Raw genomic sequence first — 16,785 nt, 5'->3', positions numbered from 1 at the left:
CAGAATATAGGGGGAATTGAAGACTTAGGAAGAGCTGCAGATTCCCTGACACAAGAAGTGAAACATCTACAGGTCTAGATGTAATAAGCAGGCCATGCTGACTGGTACAACCTTGCTCCCCTGGGGAAGGTAACACTGGGGAATCCTACTTTTGGAACCTGGCAAGACTATGAAATTTGGTTACCAAGTCATAGAAATTCCAACATTTGCTCATTTACTAAATAAGGTTCCTTCTGATCAACTGTGACAAAAGACTTTATAGACAGAGAATCCAGGCTGTGGTAGGGGTAGTGTCTGTTCTCTTGATTTTGTCTAATCTATCATCTATACCCTAGCCTGAGTAATTGTTCTGTAGCCTAAAAGTATTTTTGTCATTCATGTTCTGGTAATCATTCAACATTTTCCCATTACAATAAATAGCAAGTTCAAAATCTTAAATATAGCTTATGAAGCCTAAAAAATTTCTTAGCTTCTTCTCTCATCAATGTCAATATATAGTCATCCTGTACATAAATGGCACATTTTTCCATGAATGAGCCAGGCTTTCTCACCTCAGATTATTCTCTCTTCCTGGTTCCCCCACTGCATCACTAAGTTAACTCCACTCCATCCTTCAGGTTGCAATTTAGACTTTACTTTTTCTAGGACATTTTCCTTAAACTGCGTTACAGAAGGATTAAGTAAATTAACAATTTCCCTAAATCCCTCAAATTGCATTATGAACCTCTCCTATGTGCTCCCACGGAATCTCATATTCATTCCATAATGGTGCTTATCACACTGTATTATTAGAGTTAATTTAGCTATAATCCCTCCCCAGTCTGTAAATTTCTTGAGGGAAGATACTATATCTTGTTTATCTTTACATTCCCAGCAGAATAAGATATCTTAAATGAATAAATAAATGAATGAAAACAGCTTTGTCACTAAGAGGCAGGAGACCTGCATTCAAGTCAACACCTCATTATTTAACCTTGTTTTCAAACAAACCATAAACTCCCTGTAGGAAAGAATATAGAAGTAGAAATGTCATCCTCTGTCTGCACAAAACCAGCTGGCTGGACTGGGCAATGCCTTTATAGTCCTGTCAACACTACAGTCAATAATAGCTCCATAGGCAAAAGATTGCAAGATACATTGGGTTGCTCTAAAAGACATACCAGACAAGCATTCCAGGGCACGCTGAAGAAGAGGAAAGATGAACAGTCTCCATAAATGAACAGATTCAAAAAATCTCTGTTCTTATTCTTATGGGAAGAAGGGAATTAACTGAAAGGACCAGTACAGTAACATGAATACTTGGCCGGATTATACCCCAGCTCAGTTCTCTAAGACTCAAGTGTTATTTTAGAAACTAGCCTTAATTAGGTAGGACTATGATCTTTGCTGATTAGAATTTATTTATTAATATTTAGCATAGCTTCCAGTTCTCATTCTGGCTGTTAATTGGGCCCCTTTTCTTGAGTGAAAAATGCTCACCTGAGCAGAATTTGAGCATTTCCCAGCGCTTTCCTCCATTTCTCCTCTGTCAGGTTTAGGCAAGGGCAGGATCCTCTCTGTTCTAGCAGAGCTTTGCCCCTGTTTCAGCTGACATGCAAATATAGAGTGTAATTCATCATGTTTTATTTAATAGAGTCACTGAGAGAAAGGAGAAAGGAAATTGTTGTGAATTAAATGTCCTTGTCTCTCAGGCAAGAAGATAAAAGTTCTGATTGATTGCCGAGATGGCTGGAAATGGAGGTATTAACGCAAAACAATGATTCTGTTATGTTCCTATTCTCTGGAGTGTTGCAAATGGCAGAGAAAATTTTATTTCAGAAACAGATTAAGAAAGATTTTCTCCCTTGCTAGAACAAGCAATTTTGGTGAAATCAAGAAGCAGAAGGTGAAGAAGGGGTAGGGCCTGGAGATCTACATACCGGTCCTGGCCCTGCTATGTTGCTTTGGTGGCCTTGGACAAGCCATTTACTGTCCTGACCTCAACTTCCTTAATATTTGAAGGTCTGGTTAGATATGAGACCTAAAGTTTCTTCACTGCCTGTAATACCATACAATTCTTTCTCCTTCTAAATTAACCCAAGCCATAGGCCTTAAGTAGACACCATCCGCTGGAGGATGCTAGCCTGTTCTGCCCTCTAGAATCTTGCATAAAATTATCAGCAGAGGGCTCCCCTGGTGGCGCAGTGGTTGAGAGTCCACCTGACGATGCAGGGGACATGGGTTTGTGCCCCGGTTCGGGAGGATCCCACATGCCACGGAGCAGCTGGGCCCATGAGCCATGGCCGCTGAACCTGTGCGTCCGGAGCCTGTGCTCCACAACAGGAGTGGCCACAACAGTGAGACGTCCGCGTACCACAAAAAAAAAAAAAAAAAAAAAAATTATCAGCAGAGATTCCACCAAGTTCTGCCACTTCTCTTCAACAGTATATGAAGAAATTATTCTACTAAGAATTTTATAGTAATGAGAGAAAGTATAAGGTGTGAAGTGGTGTGTTAACACCACACAATAGATTGAACTTGACAATTTACCAAAGTTAACTTCAGCACAATTACGTGTAATATGCAGTACAGTTTTGGTGTTAGCATCTACTTCCTCCTCACTCAAAAAATGGGGAAAATTCTTAGTTAACATAGATAATGAAAATAGCTCTACCATGATCTGGTTCTGATCCTCCTGATTTTTCCCCTTCCTGAAACTGTAACTCTCTCTGAGTCCATGAATCCCTGAGTTCATATTGTTCCATTTCCCATGCTTGTAGACAGGGATGTTAGCTCTTTGATATGTCCAGGCTTCTAAAGTCCTCACAGAGACTGGCCAGTGCTTGGCTACAACTGGGCAAGGTTCTGAGTTTCAGCTGAATGTCTTTATCTACTACATTAATTTCTCTTCCTCAAAAACTACTATTCAGACTTGGGCATTGTTGAAAACTAAAGAATGTCTGATATTCTCCAGCGTGGATTTCATCTGCAGAACATCTAAGATGGTTACCTCAGAAATGGGTTCTGCAGGATAGAAAGCCCAGAGATAAACCCACGCATACATGGTCACCTTATCTTTGATAAAGGAGGCAGGAATGTACAGTGGAGAAAGGACAGCCTCTTCAATAAGTGGTGCTGGGAAAACTGAACAGCTACATGTAAAAGTATGAGATTAGATCACTCCCTAACACCATACACAAAAATAAGCTCAAAATGAATTAAAGACCTAAATGTAAGGCCAGAAACTATCAAACTCTTAGAGGAAAACATAGGCAGGACACTCTATGACATAAATCACAGCAAGGTCCTTTTTGACCCACCTCCTAGAGAAATGGAAATAAAAACAAAAATAAACTAATGGGACCTAATGAAACTTAAAAGCTTTTGTGCAACAAAGGAAACCATAAACAAGACCAGAAGACAACCCTCAGAATGGGAGAAAATATTTGCAAATGAAGCAACTGACAAAGGATTAATCTCCAAAATTTATAAGCAGCTCATGCAGCTTAATAACAAAAAAACAAACAACCCAATCCAAAAACGGGCAGAAGACCTAAATAGACATTTCTCCAAAGAAGATATACAGACTGCCAACAAACACACGAAAGAATTCTCAACATCACTAATCATTAGAGAAATGCAAATCAAAACTACAATGAGATATCATCTCACACCAGTCAGAATGGCCATCATCAAAAAATCTAGAAACAATAAATGCTGGAGAGGGTGTGGAGAAAAGGGAACCCTCTTACACTGTTGGTGGGAATGTAAATTGATACAGCCACTGTGGAGAACAGTATAGAGGTTCCTTAAAAAAGTACAAACAGAACTACCATATGACCCAGCAATACCACTACTGGGCATATACCCTGAGAAAACCATAATTCAAAAAGAGTCATGTACCAAAATGTTCATTGCAGCTCTATTTACAATAGCCCAGAGATGGAAACAACCTAAATGTCCATCATCAGATGAATGGATAAAGAAGATGTGGCACATATATACAATGGAATATTAGCCATAAAAAGAAACAAAATTGAGCTATTTGTAATGAGGTGGATAGACCTAGAGTCTGTCATACAGAGTGAAGTAAGTCAGAAAGAGAGAGACAAATACCGTATGCTAACACATATATATGGAATTTAAGAAAAAAATGTCATGAAAAACCTAGGGGTGAAACAGGAATAAAGACACAGACTTACTAGAGAATGGACTTGAGGCTATGGGGAGGGGGAAGGGTAAACTGTGACAAAGCGAGAGAGAGGCATGGACATATATACACTACCAAACGTAAGGTAGATAGCTAGTGGGAGGCAGCTGCATAGCACAGGGAGATCAGCTCGGTGCTTTGTGACCGCCTGGAGGGGTGGGATAGGGAGGGTGGGAGGGAGGGAGACGCCAGCGGGAAGAGATATGGGAACATATGTGTATATATAATTGATTCATTTTGTTGTGAAGCTGAAACTAACATACCATTGTAAAGCAATTATACTCCAATAAAGATGTTAAAATGAAAAAAAAAGAAATGGGTTCTGCTATCTCATCCTGTGGCTCCTGTGCTGGTGTGTGTGTGTGTGTGTGTGTGTGTGTGTGTGTGTGTGTGTGTGTGTGTGTGTGTGTGTGTGTGTGTGTGTGTGTGTGTGTGTGTGTGTGTGTGTGTGTGTGTGTGTGTGTGTGTGTGTGTGTGTGTGTGTGTGTGTGTTGAGACAGAGAGAGCGAGAGATGCAAGCACAGAGAAAGCTAACAACTACCAGATTCTACAGCTCAAAACAGAGTTGATATTGTCTCAGGCCATGCCCAATATTACCCACTGGATTAGAACTCAAATTCAATATGAGACCAGATTTTAAAATGGAATTTAGGTAAGGTTTTCAAACAAAAACAAGACCACTTTCAGAACTCACTCCAACAAAGACATGCATTCTTGAAGTGATCATGAAATATTCTTTTACTTTATATGCATTTTGGCTTCTTTTTTTTGTTAAATATCTGACTCTTAAAGTGCTACCAGTTTGCATCCTGCAAAACTTGAAAGATAATTCTGTTTGAATCACAAGACATGTTGACTTGACTACTGCTTTTATTCAAAACAGTTACTTCATAATTTATATGCTTAATATCCATATCTTAACATCAGGTCCCCTGAGTGCAATGGTTTTCTCTACTGATTTGATGGTTTTATTTTATTCAAAAGTTGCTTTCAGATGCAGTAAGTCAAGTATAGAAAGATGAAATCTGGTTTTATGGGTAAAATTGATGACGTCAAATCTTTTCCCTTGGTGAAATGACTCTCAGATAATAAATAATTGTCATGAACTAACTGCTGAACAATCGTCAATACGAAGACACTGGAACTCACCAAAAAGGATACCCCACATCCAAAAACAAAGGAGAAGCCACAATGAGATGGTAGGAGGGACACAATCACAATAAAATCAAATCCCGTAACTGCTGGGTGGGTCACTCACAAACTGGACAACACTTATACCACAGAAGTCCACCCACTGGAGTGAAGGTTCTGAGCCCCACATCAGGCTTCCCAATCTGGGGGTTCTGGCAACAGGAGGAGGAATAGCTAGAGAATCAGACTTTGAAGGCTAGTGGGATTTGATTGCAGGACTTCGACACGACTGGGAGAAAGAGAGACTCCACTCTTGGAGGGCACACACAAAGTAGTGTGCACGCTGGGACCCAGGGGAAGGATCAGTGACCCCATTGGAGACTGAACCAGACCTACCTGCTGGTGTTGGAGGGTTTCCTGCAGAGATGCGGGGAAGGCTGTGGCTCACTGTGGGGACAACGACACTGGCAGCAGAAGTTCTGGGAAGTACTCCTTGGCAGGAGCCCTCCCAGAGTCTGCCATTAGCCCCACCAAAGATCCAAGAAGACTCCAGTGTTGGGCTGCCTCAGGCTAAACAACCAACAGGGAGGGAACCCAGCCCCACCCATCAGCAGACAAGCAGATTAAAGTTTTACTGAGCTCTGCCCACCAGAGCAACACCCAGCTCTACCCATCATGAGTCCCTCCCATCAGGAAGCTTGCACAAGCCTCTTAGATAGCCTCACCCACCAGAGGACAGACAGCAGAAGCAAGAAGAACTATAATCTGGCAGCCTGTGGAACAAAAACCACATTCACAGAAATATAGACAAAATGAAAAGGCTGAGGACTATGTACCAGCTAAAGAAACAAAATAAAACCCCAGAGAAACAACTAAATGAAGTGGAGATAGGCAACCCTCCAGGAAAAGAATTCAGAACAATGATAGTGAAGATGATCCAGAACCTTGGAAAAAGAAAGGAGGCAAAGATTGAGAAGATGCAAGAAATGTTTAACAAAGACCTAGAAGAATTAAAGAACAAAAACAGAGATGAATAATAAATTACTGAAATGAAGAATACATTAGAAGGAGTCAATAGCAGAATAACTGAGGCAGAAGAACGGATAAGTCACCTGGAAGACAGAATGGTGGAATTCACTGCCATGGAACAGAATAAAAAAAAAAAGAATGAAAAGAAATGAATACAGCCTAAGAGATCTCTGGGACACCATTAAACACAACAACATTCACATTATAGGAGTCCCACAAGAAGAGAGAGACAAAGGACACGAGAAAATATTTGCCAGAAGGAGAAGAGAGACAGAAAGGATACGAGAAAATATTTGAAGAGATTATAGTTGAAAACTCCCTTAACATGGGAAAGGAAATAGCCACCCAAGTCCAGGAAGTACAGAGAGTCTCAGGCAGGATAAACCCAAGGAGAAACACATCAAGACACACAGTAATCAAATTGACAAAAATTAAAGACAAAGGAAAATTATTGAAAACAACAAGGGAAAAATGACAAATAACATACAAGGGAACTCCCATAAGGTTAACAGTTCATTTTGCAGCAGAAACTCTACAAGTCAGAAGGGAGTGGCACGATATATTTAAAGAGATGAAAGGGAAGAACCTACAACCAACATTACTCTACCCAGCAAGGATCTCATTCAGATTCAATGGAGAAATCAAAAGCTTTATGGACAAGGAAAAGCTAAGACAATTCAGAACCACCAAAGCAGCTTTACAACAAATGCTAAAGGAATGTCTCTAAGTGGGAAACACAAGAGAAGAAAAGGACCTAGAATAACAAATCCATAACAGTTAAGAAAATGGTCATAGGAACATACATATTGATAATTACCTTAAACGTGAATGGATTAAATGCTCAAACCAAAAGACACAGGCTTGCTGAATGGACACAAAAACAAGACCCATATATATGCTGTCCACAAGAGGCCCACTTCAGACCTAGGGACACATAAAGACTGAAAGTGTGGGGATGGAAAAAGATATTCCATGCAAATGGAAATCAAAAGAAAGCTGCAGTAACAATACTCATATCAGATAAAATAGACTTTAAAATAAAGAATGTTACAAGACACAAGGAAGGACACTACATAATGATCAAAGGATCAATCTAAGAAGAAGGTAAAACAATTGTAAATATATATATGCACCCAACATAGGAGCACCTCAATATATAAGGCAAGTGCTAACAGCTATAAAAGAGGAAATCGACAGTAACACAATAATAGTGGGGGACCTTAACACCTCACTTACACCAATGGACAGATCATCCAGCCAGAAAATTAATAAGGAAACACAAGCTTTAAAAAACACAACAGACCAGATTGATTTAACTGATATTTATAGGACAGTCCATCCAAAAACGGCAGATTACACTTTCTTCTCAAGTGCACACGGAACATTCTCCAGGATAGATCACATCTTGGGTCACAAATCAAGCATCGTTAAATATAAGAAAATTAAAAACATATCAAGCATCTTTTCCGACCACAACGTTATGAGATTAGAGTCAATTACAGGGAAAAAAACATAAAAAACACAAACACATGAAGGCGAAACAATACATTTCTAAATAACCAACATATCACTGAAGAAATCAAAGAGGAAATCAAAAATACCAAGAGACAAATCACAAAGAAAACATGACAATCCAAAACCTATGAGATGCAGCAAAAGAGTTCTAAGAGGGAAGTTTATGGCAATACAATCCTACCTCAAAAAACAAGAAAAACCTCAAATAAACAATCTAAACTTACACCTAAAGGAACTAGAGAAAGAAGAACAAACAAAACCCGAAGTTATTAGAAGGAAAGAAATCATAAAGATCAGAGCAGAAATAAATGAAATAGAAACAAAGAAAACAATAGCAAAGATCAATAAAACTAAAAGCTGGTTCTTTATCAACAAAATTGATAAACCATTAGCCAGACTCATCAAGAGAAAGAGGGAGAGGACTCAAATCTATAAAATTAGAAATGAAAAAGAAGTTACAACAGACACCACAGAAATACAAAGCATCCTAAGAGACTACTACAACCAACTCTATGCCAATAAAATGGACAACCTGGAAGAAATGGACAAATTCTTAGAAAGGTATAACCTTCCAAGACTGAACCAGGAAGAAATAGAAAATATGAACAGGCCAATCACAAGTAATGAAATTGAAACTGTGATTTAAAATCTTCCAACAAACAAAAGTCCAGGACTAGATGGTTTCACAGGTGAATTCTGTCAAACATTTAGAAAAGAGCTAACATCTGTCCTTCTCAAACTCTTCCCAAAAACTGCAGAGGAAGGAATACTCCCAAACTCATTCTATGAGGCCACTATCACCATGATACCAAAACCAAAGAGAGATCCTACAAGAAAGGAAAATTACAGATCAATATCACTGATGAATATACATGCAAAACTCCTCAACAAAATACCAGCAAACAGAATCCAACAACACATTGAAAGGATCATACACCATGATCAAGTGGGATTTATCCCAGGGATGCACGGATTCTTCAATATACACTAATCAATCAATGTGATACACCATATTAACAAATTGAAGAATAAAAACCATATGATGATCTCAATAGATGTAGAAAAAGCTTTTGACAAAATTCAACACCCATTTATGATAAAAACTCTCCAGAAAGTGGGCATAGAGGGAACCTACCTCAACATAGTAAAGGCCATATATGACAAACCCACAGCCAACATCGTACTCAATGGTGAAAAACTGAAACCATTTCCTCTAAGATCAGGAACCAGACAAGGTTGTCCACTCTCACCAGTGTTATTCAACATAGTTTTGGAAGTTTTAGCCACAGCAATCAGAGAAGAAAAAGAAATAAAAGGAATTCAAATTGGAAAAGAAGAAGCAAAGCTGTCACTGTTTGCAGGTGACATGATACTATACATAGAGAATCCTAAAGATGCTACCAGAAAACTACTAGAGCTAATCAATGAATCTGGTAAAGTAGCAAGATACAAAATTAATGCACAGAAATCTCTTGCATTCCTATACATTAATGATGAAAAATCTGAAAGTGAAATTAAGGAAACACTCCCATTTACCACTGCAACAAAAAGAATAAAATACCTAGGAAAAAACCTACCTAAGGAGACAAAAGATCTGTATACAGAAAACTATAAGACAATGATGAAATAAATTAGAGATGATACAAACAGATGGAGAGATATATCATGTTCTTGGATTGGAAGAATCAACATTGTGAAAATGACTATACTACCCAAAGCAATCTACAGATTCAATGAAATCCCTATCAAACTACCAATGGTATTTTTCAGAGAACTAGAACAAAAAATGTCACAATTTGCCCGGAAACACAAAAGACCCCGCACATTCACAGAAAGATAGACAAGATGAAAAGGCAGAGGGCTATACACCAGATGAAGGAACAAGATAAAACCTCAGAAAAACAAAAGTCCCCAAATAGCCAAAGCAATCCTGAGAAAGAAAAACGGAGCTGGAGGAATCAGGCTCCCTGACTTCAGACTATACTACAAGGCTACAGTAATCAAGACAGTATGGTACTGGCACAAAAACAGAAATATAGATCAATGGAACAGGATAGAAAGCCCAGAGATAAACCTACGCACCCTATGGTCACCTTATTTTTGATAAAGGAGGCAAGAATATACGATGGAGAAAAGACAGTCTATTCAATAATTGGTGCTGGGAAAACTGGACAGCTACATGTAAAAGAATGAAGTTAGAACACCCCCTAACACTGTACACAAAAATAAAGTCAAAATGGATTAAAGACCTAAATGTAAGGCCAGACACTATAAAACTCTTAGAGGAAAACATAGGCAGAACACTCTTTGACATAAATCACAGCAAGACCCTTTTTGACCCACCTCCTAGAGAAATGGAAATAAAAACAAAAATAAACTAATGGGACCTAATGAAACTTAAAAGCTTTTGCACAGCAAAGGAAAACATAACATGAGAAAAGACAACCCTCAGAATGGGAGAAAATATTTGCAAATGAAGCAACTGACAAAGGATTAATCTCCAAAATTTACAAGCAGCTCGTGCAGCTCAATATCAAAAAAACAAACAACCCAATCCAAAAATGAGCAGAAGATCTAACTAGACATTTCTCCGAAGAAGATATACAGATTGCCAACAAACACATGAAAGGATGGTCAACATCACTAATCATTAGAGAAATGCAAATCAAAACTACAATGAGGTATCACCTCACATCAGTCAGAGTGGTCATCATCAAAAAATCTACCAACAATAAATGCTGGAGAGGGTGTGGAGAAAAGGGAACCCTCTTGCAGTGTTGGTGGGAATGTAAATTGATACAGCCACTATGGAAAACACTATGGAGCTTCCTCAGAAAACTAAAAATAGAACTACCATATGACCCAGCAATCCCACTACTGGGCATATACCCTGAGAAAACCGAAATTCAAAAAGAGTCATGTACCAAAATGTTCATTGCAGCTCTATTTACAATAGCCCGGAGATGGAAACAACCTAAGTGCCCATCATCGGATGAATGGATAAAGAAGATGTGGCACATATATACAATGGAATATTACTCAGCCATAAAAAGAAACGAAATTGAGCTATTTGTAATGAGGTGGATAGACCTAGAGTCTGTCATACAGAGTGAAGTAAGTCAGAAAGAAAAAGACAAATACCGTATGCTAACATATATGTATGGAATTTAAGGAGAAAAAAATGTCATGAAGAACCTAGGGGTAAGGCAGGAATAAAGATGCAGACCTCTTAGAGAACGGACTTGAGGTTATGGGGAGGGGGAAGGGTGAGCTGTGACAGGGCGAGAGAGAGTCATGGACATATACACACTAACAAACGTAGTAAGGTAGATAGCTAGTGGGAAGCAGCTGCATGGCACAGGGATATTGGCTCGGTGCTTTGTGACAGCCTGGAGGGGTGGGATAGGGAGGGTGGGAGGGAGGGAGACGCAAGAGGGAAGAGATATGGGAACATATGTATATGTATAACTGATTCACTTTGTTATAAAGCAGAAACTAGCACACCATTGTAAAGCAATTGTACCCCAATAAAGATGTTAAAAAAAAAAAAAAGAGTCATGTACCACAATGTTCACTGCAGCTCTATTTACAATAGCCAAGAGATGGAAGCAACCTAAGTGTCCGTCATCGGATGAATGGATAAAGAAGATGTGGCACATATATACAATGGAATATTACTCAGCCATTAAAAGAAACAAAATTGAGCTATTTGTAATGAGGTGGATGGACCTAGAGTCTGTCAAACAGAGTGAAGTAAGTCAGAAAGAGAAAGACAAATACCATATGCTAACACATATATATGGAATTTAAGAACACCTCCTTCTTGACCAGTGAGTGAACCTTACACAATCAGTTTTGCCAATCACTTTTTTCCTAGGGAGTGCAAGATGGATTATACTTACATTGGTCTTTGGTAATTGTATGTAATTTTCTTTTTGGTAGGAGCCTAGTGTTTGATTTTTAAATTCAGTCACCTTTTATGTACATTTATTAAGTGTAAATGAATGGTCCCTCCTGTTGCTATAGCATTCAGAAACTCTCCTACTATTCCAGAGATGGAAAATAAGTAAATAATAAATATGTTCATAAAGACATAAATAAAATGTTTCATGGGAATAAGAGGTTAAAAATAGCATGAAAGAAAGAAAGAGGAAGAGAAAGAGAAAAGAAGAGGGGAGAGAGAGAGAGAAATAGATAGCAACTGGCCCTTACATGTGAGACAGGGGGTTTACCCATCAAAGACTGCCACCTAGTGGCATTGTAATTGCACCGGTCCCTTCAGCCTCCCTGGAAGGCAGCCAGAGCGATCAGAGGCAGCTGACCTGCAAGCCTTCAAAGCTAGATAAAAAGCAGATGAATAAATGTTGGTTCATCAGTACATTCTAAATCTTGACAACACAGAGCCTTATTTAATTTAATCCCTGTGCATCAGAGACTTTAACCGGCCATTAGTCAGGCATGCTGCCACTCTGCTCAGTTTCAGAGGGCTAGCGCTGTTTATGGGGCATCAACCAGCCATATTTCATGTAAGTGGGTGAAAGGAAACAAAATCTCTTGTGATAAAATAAAGAATAAATATAAACACGATTGCTTTATCCTGCATAAACCTTCACAGACCTCTTTTTAAGCCATTTAGATGTCTCTTTTTAAAAAATATTTATACATTTGAAATTTTTGAGTAAACAAAATGACCATGGACATTTTTTTAAATGACCAAAAGTGGCTTAAATTAGACTAGACTTTTAAGAGGCTCATTCTATCCAGTAATAAAATAATATTGATGGAAAAAACATGTTCATACTTAATGTTTTCTCTCTGTTCTATCAAACATAGCAGTAAAATCACATGTATAAAGAATTTAACCTTAACTTTGTGCCTCCACACTCCTTTGCTGACTTAAACAAGGATTACTGTACTATATGGCAAAAATCTATTTAAATGCCAAAAGCAACTCTGTATTTCTAAGCCTTTGTGTTGCCTTTTTATGTGGTAGAGAAAAAAAGAAATAAGACTTGTCTGTTATTTTTTACTCCTGCCCAGGAAAAAAAATCTCAGAAGCTCTCATATTCTTTTTAATCACATTTTCTACCTCTAGGCTCCAAATTCTATTCTCGTTTACAGATTTCTAAGGTTTGCATAATTTTAAAGCACAGCACTATATATTTCAGTCCTATGAGTTGAATACTCAGAATTCAGCTGTTTCGGTACACAGATTTAATGACCATCCATATTCTTGCAAAGAGAACAGGTAAACAGATCCAAAAGGATACTTTCTCTGCCAGGCTAATCTTAAGTAAAAAGTTAATTGAATACAGTTAGAACATATGACCTACTAAAATAAAACCAAAAGTTAACAGTACAATTTTCATTTGAGTATCCAATCTAAAAAGCTTGACAAAGAAACAAAAATAGTTCCAGTGTGCATGCATTCATCATTCATTTAGATGAGTCACTTACATTAAAAGAAAAAAATCCATTGAGCAGACAAAGAAATAGTCTGAGGAGCAGAAGAGGAACCAAGAGAGTAAAATTTCACAGTACCCAAGGATGTAAGAGTTTCAAAAAAGAAGTAAATGCAACTGAAAGGTCCAGAAAAATAGTCTTGAAAAAATGTCCATTAGATATGGCAATTAAGGAGTCTTTGGACCTTAGGGAGAGAGTCTCAACAGAGTGGTGGTGGCAGAGGCCAGGCTGCAGTGGATGGAAGAGGAAGCTGGAATAGTAGTGATAGCAATATTACTCTTTCAAAAAACATGAATAATATAGGAAGCAAAAAAACATGAGGGGAAATACAGGGTCCAATGGATAAATATTTTTAGGATAAGAGAACCATGAACATATTTGTTCACTGCAAGAATAGCCCAGTGGAAAGGCAGCAATGAGGATACGAGAAACAGAGGGAATGACAAAGGAAGTTCATCTTGGAATCAGGGGGAGGGGTGTCAAGGGCAAAGGGAGGTGGGGAGTGACCTGCAATGAGAGGAGGAAACTCTCATTTTTTCTGGACTGGAGGAAAAGATGGAGGGATAGCTGTGGATATAGATATGCGTTTAGGTGCAGGGGACAGCAGCACATTTGATAGCTTCAATGACGTACAAGGTGAGGCAGCTGTCGGAACCAAGGAGATGTGTGAGTTGGCCAGAGAGCCTAAGGAAAGTAGTGATGATTTGGAACAGGAAAAGCTACTGAAGCATAGTCCTCTGCATGTTAGAGGAAGAAAGGCAAATTGTCCCATGGGTCCCAAACTGGGTATTTGCTGGGCAGATGTACAAAAAGGAATATGAGTGGTTTTTTTTCTGTATCCAAAATGATTCCCAGTAATTGTTTACACAACAAGGTAATGATCACTAATACTTTATGGTTGATCTTTCACTTTAAGTCCAAGTATACACACCACCTGCTTAGCACCTGATGCTAAACTTTATTCCATCTCCAACATTGTTCTTCTGTTCTCAAAAAAAAAATAAATCCATGGCAATTTTTTCTTCTTTTTTTCCCAAGAAAGTTTCAAACTTCCTTCTGTCCCTAATTTGTCACTCACATTTGCCTTGATCCCTCTTAACTTTCTGAAATAATACATATTTTCTTCATAATGTTTGTATATTCTATACACTAAGAATATTCCATCCATATTTGACTATCACACTGTGGACAGATAACTAAAAGATGGAAATTCAATCCTAGCCAAGAAATTTTTGAGCAGCAACAATTTCTTAAAACACAACTCCAAAATTTCAAACCATAAAAGAGAAAATAGGCAAATGTGACTGCATCAAAATTAATAACTATTGTACTGCAAAAGATAACACTGAGAGAAAAAAAAGACAAGCCACATATGGAAAGAAAAATTTGAAATCATATATGTGACAAAGGGTGAACTTTTCAACAAATGGTACAGGAACAATTGGCTATCCCTATGCAAAAAAAAAATTGAACTTGGAGCTGTATTTCATAACATATAAAAAAATTAACTTGAAATGGATCATAGATCTAAAAGTAAATCCTAAAAACTATAAAACTTCTAGAAAAAGGTATGGGAAAAAAATCACTAATACCTTGGTTTCAGCAAAGATTTCCTAGCTACAACACCAAAATCATTATACATAAAAGAACAAATTGATAAATTGGACTTCATATCAAATCTCTGCTCTTCATGTGCATTTCCCCGATAGTTAGCAATGTTGAGCATCTTTGTATGTGCCTGTTGGCCCTCTGTATGTCTTTTTTGGAAAATGTCTATCCAGGTCTTCTGCCCATTTTTTAATTGAGTTGTGGGGTTCTTGGTATTGAGCTATATGAGCTGTTTATATATTTTGGACGTTAACCCCCTGTCATTGCAAATATTTTCTCCCATTCAGTAGGCTATCTTTTCATTTTGTCGATGGTTTCCTTTGCTGTGCAAAGCTTTTAAGTTTAATTAGGTCCCATTAGTTTATTTTTGCTTTTGTTTCCCTTTGCCTGAGGAGACAGATCCAAAAAAATATTGCTATGATTTATGTCAAAGAGGGTTCTGCCTATATTTTCTTCTAAAAGTTTTTTGGTTTCTGCTCTTCATTTAGGTCTTTAATCCATTTTGAGTTTACTTTTGTATACGGTGTGAGAAAATGTTCTAATTTCACCTCACACCTCATTCCTGAGCATATATCCAAAGAAAATAAAAATACTAATTTGAAAAGATACATGCAGGGACTTCCCTGGTTGCACAGTGTTTAAGAATCTGCTTGCTAATGCAGAGGACACAGGTTCGATTCCTGGTCCAGGAAGATCCCACATGCCGCAAAGCAACTAAGCCCATGCGCCACAACTACTGAGCCTGCGCTCTAGAGCCTGCAAGCCACAACTACTGAGCCTGTGTGCCACAACTACTGAAGCCCTCATGCCTAGAGCCCATGCTCTGCAACAAAGAGAAGCCACGGCAATGAGAAGCCTGTGCACCACAGCAAAGAGTAGCTGGGAATACTACTTAGCAATAAAAAAAGAATAAACCTTTGCTACATGCAACAATGTTGATGAATTTCAAAATAAATATGCTGAGTAAAAGAAGCGAACCAACACAAAGTACATATTGTATGATTCCACTTATATAAAATTCTAGAAAATGCAAACTAATTTATAGTGACAGAAAGGGAATCAATGGTTGGAAAGGCTGGAAACAGTATAGAGGATCAGAAGGGACAGATTACAAAGAAGTATAAAGAAATTTTTAGAGATGGTGCATATGCTCATTTTCTTGCTTGTGGTGATGGTTCCACGGGTATATACATATGTCAAATTTTCAAATAGTATACTTTAGATATGTACAGTTATGTATATCGAGCTCAATAAATCTACTTTAAAAATTCCACTACCTTTTCTCTATTAAAAAAAAAGTACAAGCAAATAAAACAATGAACACCTGTATATTACTCACCTGGCTAAAAATAATTTACTAAAAATATATGTGAGGGCTTCCCTGGTGGCGCAGTGGTTGAGAGTCCACCTGCCGATGCAGGGGACGCAGGTTCGTGCCCCGGTCCGGGAAGATCCCACATGCCGCGGAGCGGCTGGGCCCGTGAGCCATGGCCGCTGAGCCTGTGCGTCCGGAGCCTGTGCTCCGCAACGGGAGAGGCCACAACAGTGAGAGGTCCGCGTACCCCTCAAAAAAAAAAAAAATATATATATATATATGTGAAGCCCCCTAAATACGCCTTCTACACTGGTTAGAGGACCTCATCACCTTCTTATTGAGGAGGACCTACAGCACCCCAAAATCCCACATTTTCCTTTTATGCATAAATATGTATGATAAATTATATGTAGTTCTCATTGCAGAATCAGGGTTAATCATTCCCCACAAATTTTTTTTGCCACCTTCATGTGACAACAAGTTCAAGAGACCTCTGTGGGTAGTGAGAAATAGAGTCCCTTTAACCACACAGGCC

This window comes from Tursiops truncatus, chromosome 6, assembly GCF_011762595.2.
Source record: "Tursiops truncatus isolate mTurTru1 chromosome 6, mTurTru1.mat.Y, whole genome shotgun sequence".
Taxonomy (NCBI): Eukaryota; Metazoa; Chordata; class Mammalia; order Artiodactyla; family Delphinidae; genus Tursiops; species Tursiops truncatus.
The sequence above is the reverse complement of the archived record's forward strand: the minus strand, read 5'-3'. Positions refer to the sequence as shown.